This window comes from Hyperoodon ampullatus (assembly GCF_949752795.1).
Source record: "Hyperoodon ampullatus genome assembly, chromosome: 1".
NCBI classification, from domain to species: domain Eukaryota; kingdom Metazoa; phylum Chordata; class Mammalia; order Artiodactyla; family Ziphiidae; genus Hyperoodon; species Hyperoodon ampullatus.
In genome coordinates this window covers 44,142,971-44,160,786 of record NC_136914.1, presented here as the reverse complement: position 1 = coordinate 44,160,786, position 17,816 = coordinate 44,142,971, and the positions used below count along the sequence as shown (strand labels likewise).

Here is a 17,816-nt window from a genome sequence, read left to right as displayed (position 1 = left end):
GTAATTTCTTGAAAATGTGAAAGTGCTTTGAAAGTTATAAAGCGTTATGGACATCTGCAATGGTGAGATACACACACACACTTATGTATAAAAATACATACATAGGGCTTCCCTGATGACGCGGTGGTGGAGAGTCTGCCTGCCGATGCAGGGGACACGTGTTCATGCCCTGGTCCGGAAAGATCCCATATGCCGCGGAGCAGCTGGGCCCCTGAGCCATGGCCACTGAGCCTGCACGTCCGGAGCCTGTGCTCCGCAACGGGAGAGGCCACAACAGTGAGAGGCCTGTGTGCCGCAAAAAAAAACCCCAAAAAACAATAAAAACATAAATACATACACACATATACGTGTATACATTTTCCCTATCAAGGAAGCCTTTTTTAAAAAAATGTTTATTTATTTAGTTAGTTGCGCCAGGTCTTAGGTGCAGCTCACAGGCTCCTTAGTTGAGGCACATGGGCTCCTTAGTTGTGGCATGCGAAATCATAGTTGCGGCATGCATGTGGGATCTAGTTCCCTAGCCAGGATTGAACCTGGGCACCTGTACTAAGAGCACAGAGTCTTAACCACTGCGCGACCAGGGAAGTCCCAAGGAATCCTTTTTGAGGCTTTTTTATTATTGGAAATTTGGCTAGAATTATTCCAGCTTTATAATTTCTTTAATATATAAGCACTATTTCCTGTTGTATTGATATAAGAAAAATAGTTTAAAGCCTTTTCATATGTTACAATGAGCAAGTTTGGTTCAGAGACACAATACTGTTAGTAATAATAAGAGAATCTTTTCATCGTGTGTCAACGTGATCATCATTCTGTTTTAACAAGTACATGAACTTCATTCATTTCAGCTTCAGAGGACATTAGGTTATTCAGGTCTGATGGGCTTTTTTTTTTAGGATGAAATAATTGATGAGATTAATATTTATTTTTCAGTACCAAGCTATATTTAGTGTTATATGATTGTAGGTAGATGTTTAAAATACCAAAACATCTAAATTTTTAGATCTCACTTCTATGAGATGGAGGTAGGGTTGTTTTTTTTAATTTGTTTGTTTGTTTTTGTGGTACGTGGGCCTCTCACTGCCCTGGAGGTAGTTTTATAAACATCTGAGTTTAGCCATTTGGAGAAGCAATTTAAGAAAATACTCCTGGAATATTCCCAATAGATCATTTACCCTTTGCTTGGACCATAAGTAGAGAGAACCAGGTGGTTTATGAAGCAGTCTCTTTCATCACCAAACAACTGTGGTTAATAGAAAGTTCTTATATTTAATGAAATTTGTGTCTCTGTTTAAATTAATGCATGATCTGGAGTTCTGCTTCTGGAACAACATAAAACAACACTATTCTTTAATATTATAGACTTTTACTTTACAGGTTTTTAAATTGTTTTCATGTATTATCTTAGTTTTCTGTCCCCCAAGTTAGACATTAGTTCATTTGTTCAATAAGTTTCATCTTTTTGAGTGTTGGGTATAGTGCTAGCACTAAAGATGTATTAGCAAAAACAGAGAGTGGTTCCAGCACGCTTGTCAGTATTTTCTGTATTCTTTTTTTTTTTTTTTTTTTATTTTTTTTGCGGTATGCGGGCCTCTCACTGCTGTGGCCTCTCCTGTTGCGGAGCACAGGCTCCGGACGCGCAGGCTCAGCGGCCATGGCTCACGGGTCCAGCCGCTCCGCGGCATGTGGGATCTTCCCGGACCGGGGCACGAACCTGTGTCCCCTGCATCGGGAGGCGGACTCTCAACCACTGCGCCACCAGGGAAGCCCTTTCTGTATTCTTTTAACTCTCATGATTAAAATTTAGCTTTTTGGCCTTTTTCACTCATACTAATTTTGACTTAATTCAATCATTTTTGAATTGTAAATATGCACAAGTAATGGCATTAGGTGATACTGGGGAGTGGGTACAAACTATAACCTTTGCCCTTAAGAAACCTAAAATTTGTTTGGGAAACAAGATACACACAAAAATAAAATTTATTCCAGAATGTGATCTGGGCCATTTATAGGTAGGTGTCAAGTACTATTGAGTATATAGAGGAAGAGAGATTAACTCTTCCTGGAGGAATCTGGGAATGCTTCTTCAAAAATACAGGCCTTCTATCTTTGAAAATGAGTAGGGTTTCATCAGGTGAAGTTAGGTGGAATGGGTATTTCCACAGATGAAGCATCATGAACAAAATCTCTGAGGCAGCCAAGAACAGTGGTTTGTGGATAGTCTGGGGCAAATATGAACTTCAAAGACCAGGGGAAGAGAAATTTTTGATAAAACTCTGTGATAAGTGTCTTTTGGTGTCCATTTGATCAATCTTGATGCTGTGATTTACACTTTGTGTCCTATTTAATTAATCTTTCCCTACTCTGATGTCATAAAGATGTTCTTTTGTATTGTCTTCAGAAAGTATTAAAAAATTTTACCTTTAGTCCATCTGGAATTTATCTTTGTAAATAAGGTAAAGCAAGGAACTAATTTTATTATTTTCTTGTGTGTGTTAATAGTAAGCTGTCCCAGGGCCATTTATTATTTTCATTTATTTATTTTTCCATGTGTTTGTGTTTTTTACGTTTTCTTTTTCCCTGTAATTGATTTCTAATCTCATAGTGTTGTGGTCAGAAAAGATGCTTGATATGATTTCAATTTTCTTAAATTTACTGAGGCTTGATTTTTGACCCAAGATGTGATCTATCCTGGAGAATGTTCCATGCACACTTGAGAAGAAAGTGTAATCTGCTGTTTTTGGATGGAATGTCCTATAAATATCAATTAAATCGATCTGGTCTATTGTGTCATTTAAAGCTTGTGCTTCCTTATTAATTTTCTGTTTGGATGATATGTCCATTGGTGTAAGTGAGGTGTTAAAGTCCCCCACTATTATTGTGTTACTGTCGATTTCCTCTTTTAGGGCTGTTAGCAGTTGCCTTATGTATTGAGGTGCTCCTATGTTGGGTGCATATAGATTTATAATTGTTATATCTTCTTCTTGGGTTGATCCTTTTATCATTGTGTAGTGTCCTTCCTTGTCTCTTGTAACATTCTTTATTTTAAAGTCTATTTTATCTGATATGAGCATTGCTACTCCAGCTTTCTTTAGATTTCCATTTGCATGAAATATCTTTTTCCATCCCCTCACTTTCAGTCTGTATGTGTCCCTAGGTCAGAAGTGGGTCTCTTGTAGACAGCATATATATGGGTCTTGTTTTTGTATCCATTCAGCGAGCCTGTGTCTTTTGGTTGGAGCATTTAATCCATTCACATTTAAGGTAATTATCGATACGTATGTTCCTATTACCATTTTCTTAAGTTTTTTGGGTTTGTTTTTGTAGGCCCTTTTCTTCTCTTGTATTTCCCACTTAGAGAAGTTCCTAAGCATTTGTTGTAGAGCTTGTTTGGTGGTGCTGAATTCTCTTAGCTTTTGCTTTTCTGTAAAGCTTTTGACTTCTCCTTTGAATCTGAAGGAGATCCTTGCTGGGTAGAGTAATCTTGGTTGTAGGTTCTTCCCTTTCATCACTTTAAGTATATCATGCTACTCCCTTCTGGCTTGTAGAGTTTCTGCTGAGAAATCAGCTGTTAACCTTATGGGAGTTCCTTTGTATGTTATTTGTCTTTTTTCCCTTGCTGCTTTGAATAATTTTTCTTTCTCTTTAATTTTTGCCAATTTGATTACTATGTGTCTTGGTGTATTTCTCCTTGGGTTTATCCTGTATGGGACTCTCTGCACTTCCTGGACTTGGGTGGCTATTTCCTTTCCCATGTTAGGGAAGTTTTCGACTATAATCTGTTCAAATATTTTCTCAGGTGCTTTCTCTCTCTCTTCTCCTTCTGGGACCCCTATAATGCAAATGTTGTTGTGTTTAGTGTTGTCCCAGGGAGCTCTTAGGCTGTCTTCATTTCTTTTCATTCTTTTTTCTTTATTCTGTTCAGCAGCAGTGAATTCCACCATTCGGTCTTCCAGGTCACTTATCCGTTCTTCTGCCTCAGTTATCCTGCTATTGATTCCTTCTAGTGTATCTTTCATTTCAGTTATTGTATTGTTCATCTCTGTTTGTTTGTTCTTTAATTCTTCTAGATATTTGTTAAACATTTCTTGCATCTTCTCGATCTTTGCCTCCATTATTTTTCCAAGGTCCCAGATCATCTTCACTATCATTATTCTGAATTCTTTTTCTGGAAGATTGCCTATCTCCATTTCATTTAGTTGTTTTTCTGGGGTTTTATCTTGTTCCTTCATCTGGTACATAGCCCTCTGCCTTTTCATCTTGTCTATCTTTCTGTGAATGTGGTTTTTGTTCCACAGGCTGCAGGATTGTAGTTCTTCTTGCTTCTGCTGTCTGCCCTCTGGTGGATGAGGCTATCTCCCAGGACCATTTATTAAAGGTTATTTTTAAAGAAAAAAAAAATAGTCTGGAAGTTGGGGATTAAGACCAGAATGGAAGGTTGGGAATAGACCATAAGAAATCTTTGAGTTTGGATAAATTGATATATTTGTGCTTTTGAATGATACATTGTACTCATTATTTCATTCATTCAACAAATATTTATCTAGTGTCGAACATGTACCAAGCATTTTGTTAGATACCAAGTAAATCTAACATTCTTCTTAGATTATAGTGCTAGAATATTCTACATGTTGCCCCAGCAGGTTAAGTCATCAGTCATTTTTCCATGTTTGAAGAGTAATGCTTCCTTTATTTCGACAAAAATTTCCTTTGTTTTTTAGTAATTTGGTCACACTGCTGTCTTATATAATCCTAAAGCCTTTTATTCTAATTCTTGGGGTTAAATTGTTTCAAAATTCAGAATTTTTCAGATTTTAGGGATATGATACAGTCCATATATCATATTTCATGTAAAGCATCATCTCCTCAACTCATTACTGAGACATTCTGCTACAGAAATATTAATTGCTACAAGTGGATAAATAAAGACCATAAATACTCTCAAGTTAGTTCAGGTCAGGTTTTGGTGTGAAACTTAACACAAAACTTTCAGTTTTCAAAGATTTTGTATTTCAAAAATATAGACAAAAGATAGTAAACTTTTATTGTGTTATTCACTAAAATTCCAGTTTTTTCACTCTTCACCTATAGATGTGATTTATGCTTTTTAAACTTGTTTTTATTTAAATGAAGGACTTTAAGCTTTGTAAATATCAGTTGTTAGTGCAATTAATTGATTTGCTTTTCCATCAAATATATGATTCTATATGTGCCTGACACAGTTTGACTTAATCTTTTTTCATACTACCTATTCTTGATGGCTTTGCTGCTTCCAGAATTTTTGTCACTTAGTTCAAGCCACTGTTCAGACCTCAGTAGGGTACTCCATGAGAGCCTTGGTTGTCTAGGTTGACACTCTACACAGTTAATTGACATGAATATGTAAATCTAGGAGCCCACCAATAGTATAAACTCAGTTTACCATCTTATTCCAAGGATATTTAATAAATTTTGTTAAATAGTTTGCTGATTTTAATTTGTTTAATAGTTTGCTGAACGTATATTTATGTATTCCCCCATCCAACAAAACCAGTGATCCAAAATTATTTGATCATGGAAATTAGGTAAATGTGACATGATTTGCTCTTTTGCTTCTGATTCTTGCTATGATCCTTTATAATATTTATTATTTTTTTAAACTGGGGTTTAAATCTATAGTTATCAGCATAGAACTTTTTTCCTTTAGGCAACCTGAGAAATCTTTGCTCTCCCCTTTTTTTTATTTGTCATCTCCCCATTTTTCATGTTTCACAAAGATTATTAAGAATATCTGAGTTTCTTTCAACTCCACATCATCTATCAGATCCTCTTTATTTGATGGAATTAATTCCAATATAAAATTCCCATCCCCCATACATACATGACTATAACCTGTATTTTTTCAGAGATTAAATTATAGAATTACACAGCAAGAATCATTCTAATACTGTGGCAGAATTAGTGTTCTGTATGTTATTAGTACAACTGAAGAGTCCCTACATTTGTTATATATTTACATTATGTTTTAGGAAGTCAGCATACTGTTTCGGTTGTATGACGTCTAGAATGCTTTCCTTCCCCCACTCCTTCCTTCCTTCCTCCCTCCCTCCTTACCTCCCTCCCTGCTTTCCCTCCATCCCTCCCTTCCTTCCTTTCATTCATCCATCTAATCTGTTTCTTCTCAAACACATTTATCTTCACTATGCTTTCACTTACACAGTTGCTAATTTCTTATACCAGTTTATGCATTTCTTATACATTGTGCTGATTTTCTTTTTGGCTTCTTCTTCTGAATGAAGTTTTTCAATTGCTCTATTCTTTTCCTTATGAACACAGTAAGTATTGTTATTGGTAAGGCCAACCCATGTGACTCTGTGTACTTGTGCCCCAAAGAATCTGAACCAATCATAGGACACTTAATCATAGTAAATATTTGGTGGATTTTATTTAAAAGACTTTATAATAACTGGAATACATCAAATATTATTATCCAAAAAGTAATATTTAATTATTTGCCTAAATAAACTCATGTTTGCATGGTTCTTGGCATAATCTGTATTATAGTAGACACTCCAGCATCCTACAAATTTTATTTTAAAAAAAGAACATATAATATTTTTTAAATTCCAGTACTTTTTTTGCTTTAAAGTAGCTTTCATTTGAGAAACTTTATTTACCTAGTAAGAAATTGAGGACCCAGAGGCAGAAAGAGAATAAGGGATTTAGAGGATATTTGGCCCAGCTAATTTTGATGTATGATGTAAAGCTGGGGTGATTTGCTTTATCTATGCATGAGAAAAAGACCATGGCTCACTGTTACCTTCTGTTGGTGGTAGAAGTTACAGTGGCTAGTTAATTAAGCTCTCAAAAATTAAACTGCCTGAACTCTGTGGTTTTTATCAATTTAGTTTATATAGACATGGTTTGTCTCATAGGATTACATGGGGTAGAGAAAAATTTAAATTTAGTTGAATAAGATGTCCAAGTAGCAGTGTCCTTTAGTTTTCTGGCCATTTTTTGCTTTGGATTTTCTAGGCAAGCCAGGGCATAATCGTTGAATGAGAAAATGTCTTGGAGTTTTTTCTGATAGCTTTAGATAAGTAGACTTATCTATGATTAGGTTCCATCAACATAAGGAAGGGTAAAATTCTGTCTTCAAAGTTACTCCCCTGAAACCAATCAGTACTTGATTAAACTAAGTTAAAATATTGATCTCAAATTACTCAGACTACACATGAAAGATTTCATAAATACTATATATACGGTATATGTAGGTATATATATGTATTGATATTGATTCCACTAAAAAGGTTTGTCTCTGCATATCAAATAGTTCATTGGAACAAATGTCATTAGCTATTCAAGTCCAGTTCTTTTTAAGAGAATCTTTCTTATCAACATATCAATTGGTGAATAAATTTTGCAAATAATTTTGTTATTTTCCTGTGCTTGTAAAGGCTTGTGTATGTTTACTTTTGATTATACTTCTTATGAAATGTGTGTATAATGGTATATGAGGGGTGTGTGTGTGTGTGTGTGTGTGTGTGTGTGTGTTTAAAGCAATTTGTACATTGTAGAGATTAGGAGGACTTTTGGAAACATTTTCATATCATTAGACATGGATGTAGTTTGTTTCATATTGTCAAGAAACAAATGAGAATGCTTTCTCATTTCTGAATTTTAAAGGAATAGTCGCGCTTTTCTTAAAAAAAAAAAAAAGACACAACAAACTACACTGCTGGAGAGACAGTAAAACACAATTGTTTTCAGGTTGTGGCTGATGGTTCCAAAATAACACAACCTCTGCCTAGTCAACGGCGAGTTTTCTACCTTGGAAAGCAATCTTGTCATTTCTTTATAAATTGTTTACTGCAGATTCTGCCTCTTGAGAGTTTAGTTTAATAAACAAATCAGCGTCCGTAGGACTAAACCGGGAGTCAGGCACACTTACTGTGCAAGTCCCGTCACGCTGAATTTCAAGCCAAATGCTCTCCTTTTATGGCTCAGAGGCCGCACCAGGCTCATTTGCAAAAATTCACCGCTGAATTGAAGTCCTTGATCAAGTAATTGAAGTTCAGGCATCAAGAATCCAAGTGGCGCGAGAGATCTCTCGCTCTGCCCCTTGCTCCCGCTACCTATGGACGCCGCCAGCCCCTGCCGAGGTGGCGGGGTCCGCGGGCTGAACGCAGCCGGGCCCGGGCTTTGATTGTGGCTGCAATTCCTCTCAGTCATGAATGTTGCAGCGCGCCGCGCGTGTCCAGGTGTGAGCTAGCAGGTTGTCACCGACATCTGTTTGCAGCGGCGGCAGCGGCCGCCCAGGCCCGCAGCGAGCGGAGGGATTGTCAGCGGAGGTAGTTGAGAGCGGCAGGAACGTTTTGGTCTCACACTCGCTGCCTGGAGGCTTGAAACACCAAAGGTAGGAACGGGGGTGGACACAGCTGCGCTTCCTAACTTGCCTTAGGCACAAATAAAGAGATCTAATGCAGTTTGACTCCATGGTGGTGGGGAGACAGGACAGAAAGCCACTTCAGAGACAACTTAACGCTGCAACATCTGCCGCCAAGTTTCCAGGGAGTGACGGGGGACAGCAGGTACAGATCGAAGTCTCCACATAACCTCCATTAAGCCGTGGACTCTTTTGAAGGGCCTCCATCAAACATGCTGGAGTACGCAGCAGGAGTTTTGTTTGGTTTTCAAAGCGGTGTTTTGTTTTTGCAATAACAAGGTAATTTATAAATGATGCATTACCATGCGTCTTCCTTTTTTATCTGAAAAGAGAGAGCCAGAGAAGCAGCAAAGTGAAGAAAGAAGAAAGCGCAGCACTAGTTTGGGAGTTGTTCCACAAACCAATTAAATCTCCAAGGAGCTTCCTGTCTGTAATCGAGGTTATGTTAACCTTCAGACCGCAGTCCCTCGTTCACCAGTAAGCAGACAAATTTAAATACGGCAATAAAAGAATCCTAGTGATAGTAGCATCCGTGAAGTACGCCCACTATGTCTGTTTATAAACTTATAGGGCTTTTTATTACATGGAGATGAAATAGAAGTAGATTTTTTCCGATGTATTTCATTTTTTAGTAAGACAAAATTTACAAAATTGCATTGACTTTTTTCCCCCATTTATAAAGGCTTCATACTGATAGTTGGATATTAAAAATCAAAAGTAAGAATCACATGTTAATGGAAGCATTTTTCTCTTTTGAGGAAGTTCCCCCTCTACCACCTAGATTCAGCCGGAAAATAATTTAAGGACTTGTATAATTTTCGCTGGGAATATTGCAAAAACTCATAATTGTGCACACACACATCTATGGCATAACAGATTTGGTTAAAATATTAGTCTGGCAAGTAAAGCTCCAGGGTATGGTAAGGTAGTAAAGATTCCATGGTAATGTAAACTTTTATCAGTAATAATATTTAGCCTGCCTCACCTGAGGAAATAGCTGTGCCACCACTGAGATAAAGGAAAGGTACTGACTTGAAGGTAGCCTTTGGAGTGTGTGCAGCTGGGGAGCAATGGCCTGGGGAGAAACATGGGCATGTGGCAAAGTTTTCATCAGTCAGTGGTGAAATAAGCAACATAAATGCATAGTGAGTTTCCAGTTAACCTAAATTTATTATGTGGAGAGGACTTATGTTAATTGTGCAGATATTTTCATTTTTTTAAATGATTGATGGTAGCTGCTTTTATAAAGAAAGATGTTCATTATAACAGAACTCAATGTCAGTCCTCTGATTTTTAAAAAATCTACAGGAAAAAACCAAAAAACAAAAAACACAAAAACCCAACCTGAGACCATAGGTAGCGCAGGTTCATTTAAAAGACACCACAGAAGCCTGATAACCGCAGTGGCAGATGATTCAGGCTGGACCTCTGGCTTACATTTCCAGTTCGAGATTTATGTTCACTCCTCTGTCAGTCCTGCTTCTGAATTCTCATGCTCAAAACAAATGGCCTCACCCTCTTCAATGGCAGCTTTGTCAAGGATTCTTACCCTCCCAAGGATCATTCTGAACTCTGTCATTCTTACAAATCACCCAGTGCTCTGTGCTATCAAACCACTTCATCTTCAGATTGAAGAAGCATCTGGAAGGCAGAGATTTTGTGCCACACTGCCTTTAAGTTCCCCATCACATTTGCAAAACGTAAACCACTTGTGTGTGTTTCTGAGCAGTTTGAAACCTTCACTAAGATGATTTGATATGTCAGATGTTTTTAGTGCTTGGAATTATGCTGCTAATGACTGCATTCTTTTTTTTTTTTAATTTTTATTCGAGTATAGTTGCTTTACAATGTTGTGTTAGTTTCTACTGTACAGCAAAGCGAATCAGCTATGCGTATACATATATCCCCTCTTTTTTGGATTTCCTTCCCATTTAGGCAACGCAGAACATTGAGTAGAGTTCCCAGTAGGTTCTCATAGTTGTCTATTCTATACATCGTATCAATAATGACTGCATTCTTAAACTTAGTTTTTCGATTCAATGAAAATATTTTGTGTCCTATAGCCAAACTTTGTAATAGATTTTAGGCGCTGTAAGATAGCCCTTTATTTTAGCCTTATTGACTCAGTCCTATTGAACACAAAATGCCACAGTGCTTTCATACTTTTCCTTTTTTATACTTAAATGAAAGAAAAATATCAAAAATTTAAAAATTGTTAAGTGATTGCTTACATTTTAATTCTATAAGTTCTGAAATTTTGCATGGTCCTTTAGGCCAATTATGTTGCAACATCACTGGAAAAAAGGACCACTAGACTTTTCTATCCCTTATGTTACCACCAGTATCTTTCATTTTTATTATCTCTTGACATTATATTTCAGGGCATCCTTAAAATACCTTACTATCCCGTTTAAATTAGTAGAAGGAATTTAGTTTATACATATTTGAAAGACAAATTTTTATTAGAATAGCTCATGTCATGAACATGCCATTGTTACAGTTCCACTGTCTGATTTATGGGTGTGTGTGTGTGTGTGTGTATTTGTATGTGTGTGTGTAAAATGTTTAATATAAATATATGTGTATATATATTCCTATAGAACATATTTTCTCAGTGTGTATGTCATCAACTAATGTCTGTTTCACTGGAAAATAACAAATTCATGAAATAGAGTGCTTTTTGATACCATTTCATAGTTTAAAGAAAATCATCTCTTAATTATGCATATAAGCTGGCAAAAGTGTTGACTCAGTTTGGTTCCCTAAAGTGAAATACAGAATATGCAAATTTTAATCATTTAAATTATCAAAAAAGCTTTATTTTTTTCAGAGAAAGTATAAATAGAACTTAGATATTTAATTGGCTTTTTACCCCTCTGATCCAAAATAACTTGTATTTAGTGGCATCATATACATGTTATGTATTAATTCATAAGTTTAGGTAGAGATATTTCTTGGTTAATATTGATCAGCAACGCTTTGATAATAGAGACAAAAATTATTAAATTAGTTTAAATATCCTCAAATTAATGAACTGAGTTTAGAAATAAACCTTTTTTGTCATCAGTGAGCACACTAAAAGAATACTTTGAAAATATCAGGAGTTAGCATTGGTCGTCCAGGGCTAAGTATATTATTTTCTTAGGCTCAATATACAGCTTTGATGTTGAACACCTTGAGGACATCAATTAAATCATCCAGTTGGGAGCAGAAATGTCAGCAAAGATAGAATTTTTAACCTTTCTTTTCCTGTGACTAAGTACTTTTTGTGTAGCCTTTATGTAATTTTAATTACAGAAGATTAGATTTGTATTTATTTAAATAAATCATTTTAAAATTTCTAATAATTTACAAAAATCTATATTATTTTGTATATGTTAAATATTCAGTTTTCAATTTAGAGCTCAAAAGATATAGTCCAAGGAGGGAAAAAAAGTACATTATTTTGTAGACAGTTTATTACTTTAACAGAGTGAATAATGATGGTGTCTTTATGTCTACCAGACCCCCATTTATAAATTTAGTTTAAGGCAACCTGCATAATGCAGTTAAGAAAATCGGCCTGAGTAGAAAGCTTTTATTGCCACCTTCTTTTTATTTTATTTTTTTATTAGTTTCTGCTTTATAACAAAGTGAATCAGTCATACATATACATCTGTTCCCACATCCCTTCCCTCTTGCGTCTCCCTCCCTCCCACTATTGCCCCCTTCTTAAAAATGAATTTATATTAATACATTACATAAATATATACTTTTAAGGAGAAATAAATGACATTTTGGCTAAACAGCTTTCATTTCCTTTTCTTTTTCCAAATAAAATACTATAATTTTTATAATATACACTTATAATCTAAGTAAATCATCTTTAAAATTGCTTCACATAAACATATATTCTCCACTAATTCTGCTCTAAATCAAATCACAGCCTCTAACATTTGAGAAATTTGAACTCTTGTAAACTTTGAGGTTTAAAATAAAAATTATTTACTGTTCAAACTTTGCAACAAATTATGTTTGAGTGCCAGTGGACATTCACTTGTTTACCATTTTATTTATCTGACTTTGGATTAAAAATTAACTTTTTTTTATTTCAAAGGGTTATAAGAAATTTCTTTTTTTTTTCTCCTAATGCTTTTTTTTTTTCAGTTAATGAAATTGGGATAGTTTGACAAACTATTTCCCATTTCAAAATAATTTTATTCACTGATTATACCTCATATCTCTCACTCTAGAGAGCTCTTTTCACTTAGAAAATATGTGAAAAAAAGATGGTTCTAATTTCCTAAACTTTAGATTCCCATGATTCTTCTTCAAAAGCAGGTTAGTGTACTGAAAATAATACATATTGTATATTGAATATTTTTTCATAATCCTGTCCAGTATTAAGCACATTTTGGTTTGCAGTCACACACATATCGTATTATATCATATCCTATCTTAACTGACAGAGTCAGTAAATCTGTAAAACATACTTCAATAAAAATTTAAAATAGCACATTTTTATACATAGCATACAGATAAGAGGTCGAGAATAAAGAGCAATTATTCTCCAATTATCTTTAACACTTTCATTTCTCTCCTTTCTTCTATCTCCTAACATCGGTTGATTCCTACAGTTTAACCCTTGATCTTATGTTTTCTCTCATCCTACTTTCTCTAGAGACCATATAGAGTTTCACTGCTTTTCTATCATCACGATACACACCATTTTTAGACAATTCTATCCTCCCTCCTCTATTCTACTTGCATGTCTTTGAAAGCTTATATGAATTTTCATTTTGGATGTCTTATTGTCACCATATTCTCTGTGTTTAACTGGTTTAGTGTATTCCTTATGTAGGACTTTCATATTTTAACTTTACTCCCAGTTATTCTAACTATCCTTCATCTCATGCATCTAAGCTGAGGCCTGCAGACCCCATGGTTTCCACAATGCAGTGAGCATGTCAAGACCTTAACCTTCTAATTCTGGGTATGATGTCCTATGCCAAAAATTCACAATATTTCCCTATAATGTGCACAAGATGTTGATTCAGTGAACAGAATTGTACTAATGTCCCTTTTAGTTTTATTATAATTGATTAAAAGTAAAAATGATCTATGAATGAATTTATGCATAAACTCTACTGATTCTTAAGAGATACATCATTTTGGCTTTGTAGAACATAAATGTTTTTTGTTATCAGGACTTATAATTTTATCTTCATGACTCCACCCTGAAACTAAGCTAAGACATCAGAGCATTTCTTAAATTAGACAAACTTGAATTATCTCTTATAAAGATATGACTGAGGATGCTGATACATAAAAATGCTATTTCTGTGGAGCTAAGATTTATCACTTTGGGATGATGATTAATTTTTAATTTATAATTAAATCTATTGAACATTTTCTGAGTTATAAGAGCATGACACAATTATTCTCTCTTAGGTTGAATTCTGAGTAGATGAAGGCTTATAATTTTTATTAATTCTCTTCATCAGGATTTGTTATTATTTTCTTGCTTGCAGTTGCCTTTTGTTCATTTTTTTAAAAACAGATTTAATCTTTGTTTCATATTTGGTCCAAGAGAAGTTTTCAGTGACTGAAATTCTTGTAAGATATATATTTATCCCAGTGAAATCATACATTGTAATGTCAGTCTCTTGCATTATCATCTTCTGTCCAGGCTTACATGTGGCTTATGCCAGCTCTGAGCGTCTCATTAGTCCAGTTTATAGAAACACTGGCTTCTCAACACTGACAAGAAGGCTGATGACTGAACTCAGTCCCTACTCTCCAGAAGAAGTGTGATGGCTTTATTTGTCCTCTGAATCCAGATTTATGAACTAGTCCTATGCTCTTAACTAGATTAGTGTCTTTTCCATTAACTGCTTAAAGTAGGGCAGCTGAGTTGTTGTTTGTAAATTTGCTAATGTCTACTTCCTTAATCTCAGATACAATAGGCAGCAGATAACAGGATCAAAGTTTCAGGACCTCAGGTTTTCATGCTGAAATAAGCATGGAAGGGTCAGTGGAGTGGGGAATTGAAGAGATGGAAGGAAGTGTTACATTGGGGAAAAGGGGCTGACTTCTGTCATTAATCTTAATTAATTGCTGAGAGTTTTAAATCTGAGTTATTAATACTGAAGTTAAGCCCTTAATACACTGTTCATGCTTTGGCATCAGATGCTCTTTTATAAGATGAGAGGTTTAGGAGAGAGAGAAGAGTGTGTGTGTGTGTGTGTGTGTGTGTGTGTGTATCTTACATAAATATTTTCATTTACATCATTTACATCATTTACAGTTGTGTGTGCCCTGTGCCCCCTGCATTGGGAGCGTGGAGTCTTAACCACTGGACCACCAGGGAAGTCCCAGGAGTTCAGTTGTTTCAATCATAGCTCTTAAAACAGTACTACAAATGACCTAGTTATTTAGTCGTAGGTGCATTCTTTTTCACTGGATTTTTAATCAATCTCTATTCAGATACATTTTTAAATGACACAATGCTATTCAACCGCTATTTTCAGATCCTCTGTCATCAAACCTTAGCTATTCTATTTCAAAACTCTTACCATTCTCTTTCCGAAATCAGCACTATAATTGGAAGCATTGCATTCCAATTGCAATGCACAGCATTCTCATTCTAAGTCACCTTAGATTCCTGTCCTTTGATTGAATTGTAAACATCTTAAACTTTCTGCACATTACATTACATTCTGCAACCAGGAGAAATAAGACTTTCTTCCCACTTGATGTCACATACCTTAGACACCTAAGCATACATGTCAATGTGCTGTCTTGCTCTTTGATTTCTACTTTGCTTCCTCATATTCGTGTTTGACCCAGCCTTCACCCAAGTTGCTGCTCCTTCTGCCATTTCCCCCAGTTTTAGGTTCCCTTTTTTCCAGTCCAGCTGGCCTTTGAGCTTCTCCTTTTGTGTTCAGTATTTCTCCCTAGACATTGTGCCCCCAACTCCTTGTCACTACTTCATTTTTACATTTGTGGTCTATGAAGTGCCACCACAGGTTATGTATAATTTCAGGACTGCTGTTTCTAGTTGAGTAAATTATGTTCTGCATAAAGATGGAAACCGAGGGACTAATGGGGGCAGTCCCTGAAATCCAGCCCACTTTGCGCTGCCAAGCTGAGTCTTGAGGAAAAGGTGCTTGTTTTGATTGACCAATGTAGTGCCTTTCTTTTTTAAAAAAAGGAACATACAGTTTTTAATCTCTCCACGTTGGTGGAGAGCATGCATTTTAATTTTAGGAGCATGTTACAAACCTGTCATTCTTAGCAATGGCCAGCACTATTTTGTTGTTTTCTAACTAGAATGTCCAGAGTCAATCCTCTGAAAGCACACAAGATCTCACTTCGATGGCTATATCTGCTCTGAAGTTTTATTTAAAACAATCCTATACACCAGACTATTTGCCAGTTCATGTCTGTTAGACAGAAACAGTGGTAGGAACACATGGCACTTATTAGTGTTCATCATGTGTGAGGCATTGGACTTCCTGGGCCTGTTCATTGTCCTCCCACTGACTCCATGAAGCTGTGATGTTGTCCACAATTTATAAATGAGGAAAATAAAGTGGAAAAGATACATTGCTCCAAGTCAAATGACTCAAATGGTAGATTTGGTTTTCAAAGGTGGAAAGAGACTACATGCTCCTTTCATCTTATTCAAAAGCATTGACAGTCATTTACTGATACTGTTTGTCACAGAAATTCTGTTTTACTGTTTTTTCATAACACATTTTTCATGTGCCATAATTCATATCTGAGAGAAAACTCAATATTAACACCTATTTAGTTTCTTTAGGTAATTTGATTCAATGGTAAGATTACAATTTAGAAAAAGTTAACTTTAATTTGTGGATGTGTGTGTGTGTGTGTGTGTGTGTGTGTGTGTGTGTGGAATAAGGTGGGATAAAATATGTAAATAACTAAGGTGGTAGAGTTTTCTTTTAACTCTTTGTTATAAAACAAACATACTTATTAAACAGAAATTGTAAAAGTTTCAGGACAGAGAAGAAAAAAGTATCTTCTTATGTGTATCACACAAACCAAAGCTATTGAAGAAAGTATTGGGTTGGCCAAAAAGTTCATCTGGGTTTTCGTAAGATAGAGGGGAAAAAACCCAAACGAACTTTTTGGCCACCCCAATATTACCTCAAAATTTTTCTGAACCTGTTTTTTAAATATAGATGAATTCACACTATATAAATACTAATTTCCGTCCTGCTTTAAAATTGTATCATTATTGTTTTTTATATTGTTACACAGTTTATATGCTAACATTCACATACATTTTACTAAGCATTTTACTGTGGTCAGTGTAGGAATCCCTGTGTTTGGATATTTAATAATTTTTCATGGTGGGAAGAGTAGTATTATAACTAATGCAGCAATGATTACTTTTATTCCAAGCTGGGTATTTTTGAGGAGAAAATAAATAGGTTTATAATGAAGAACTAGGAAGGAATATCTTTTGTCAAGGAAAATGCATCACTCTTTTATTAAGAATTGTTGTGAGCCATTAAATAATTATACGAGGAAATTCTGTACTGCTGTTGCAACCCTCCTGGAATGCCTCCTTCACTGATCTTCCTGTTTCCTCTAGACTGAAGACTTTCTTCTCTTCTTGGTGACATTTTTCATGAAACAAACTTAACTCTAGGGTAGGCATAGGTGTGATTACTAAACACAGTTAATTTTATTAATGTTTTGCTCGTATTTAAAATTTACCCAAGTATAATATTGAAGGCCTTAGTTAATTTATCAAATAATGGATATTTTGTGAGCATTTTAAATTTACAGTATGGTGATATGACTTGGTCTTAAAAGAAAAAAAAAGAAGAGAGATAAACTATGGTCAAAGTAACATTATATCAGTAGTTTACAAAAAGTTTGAATGGATATCAGAATACTGTTATTTAATGTGTAAGCACACATTACACATGAGTGCTTTTATTCACTCCTTTCTTCTTTAATATTCATTCAGTCAACAGTTTATTACTTTTCACTGAGACAAGTGAACGAGATAGATCAAGTCTCTCTTCTGGTGGAGTTTAGCTCAGGAGACAGAAAACAAATATTTAAAATAACTATGAAATGTGAAGTTCTTTGAAGAGTGGTATGAATGAGAGTAAATAGGGGAGACATATTTTCGTATGTTAATAGGCACACGATAATTTCAGGTAGCAAGAGCTATAAAGAAGACAAAATGGTGTAAGGAAATAGAGAATGGCTGGAAAGAGGCTACAGATACTCAGATGCACATGAATTTGTGAATTCATTCAGACAGTTGCAAGAATTAGATTATCCTCATTTAGTGTTATTTCTAAGGATATATCACTTATCTAAATACCATCTAAATTAATACATTTGTGGCAAATAAAACAAATTA

The 17,816-nt window shown here is 35.3% G+C and overlaps 1 protein-coding gene across 1 annotated transcript in view; it reads left to right on the top strand.

Annotated features, from left to right (window-relative positions):
* Positions 1 to 17,816, top strand: part of ANTXR2 (ANTXR cell adhesion molecule 2) — a gene marked incomplete at both ends in the record, with an annotated part of 141,577 nt that overhangs the window by 100,381 nt on the left and 23,380 nt on the right. The window lies entirely within an intron of this gene.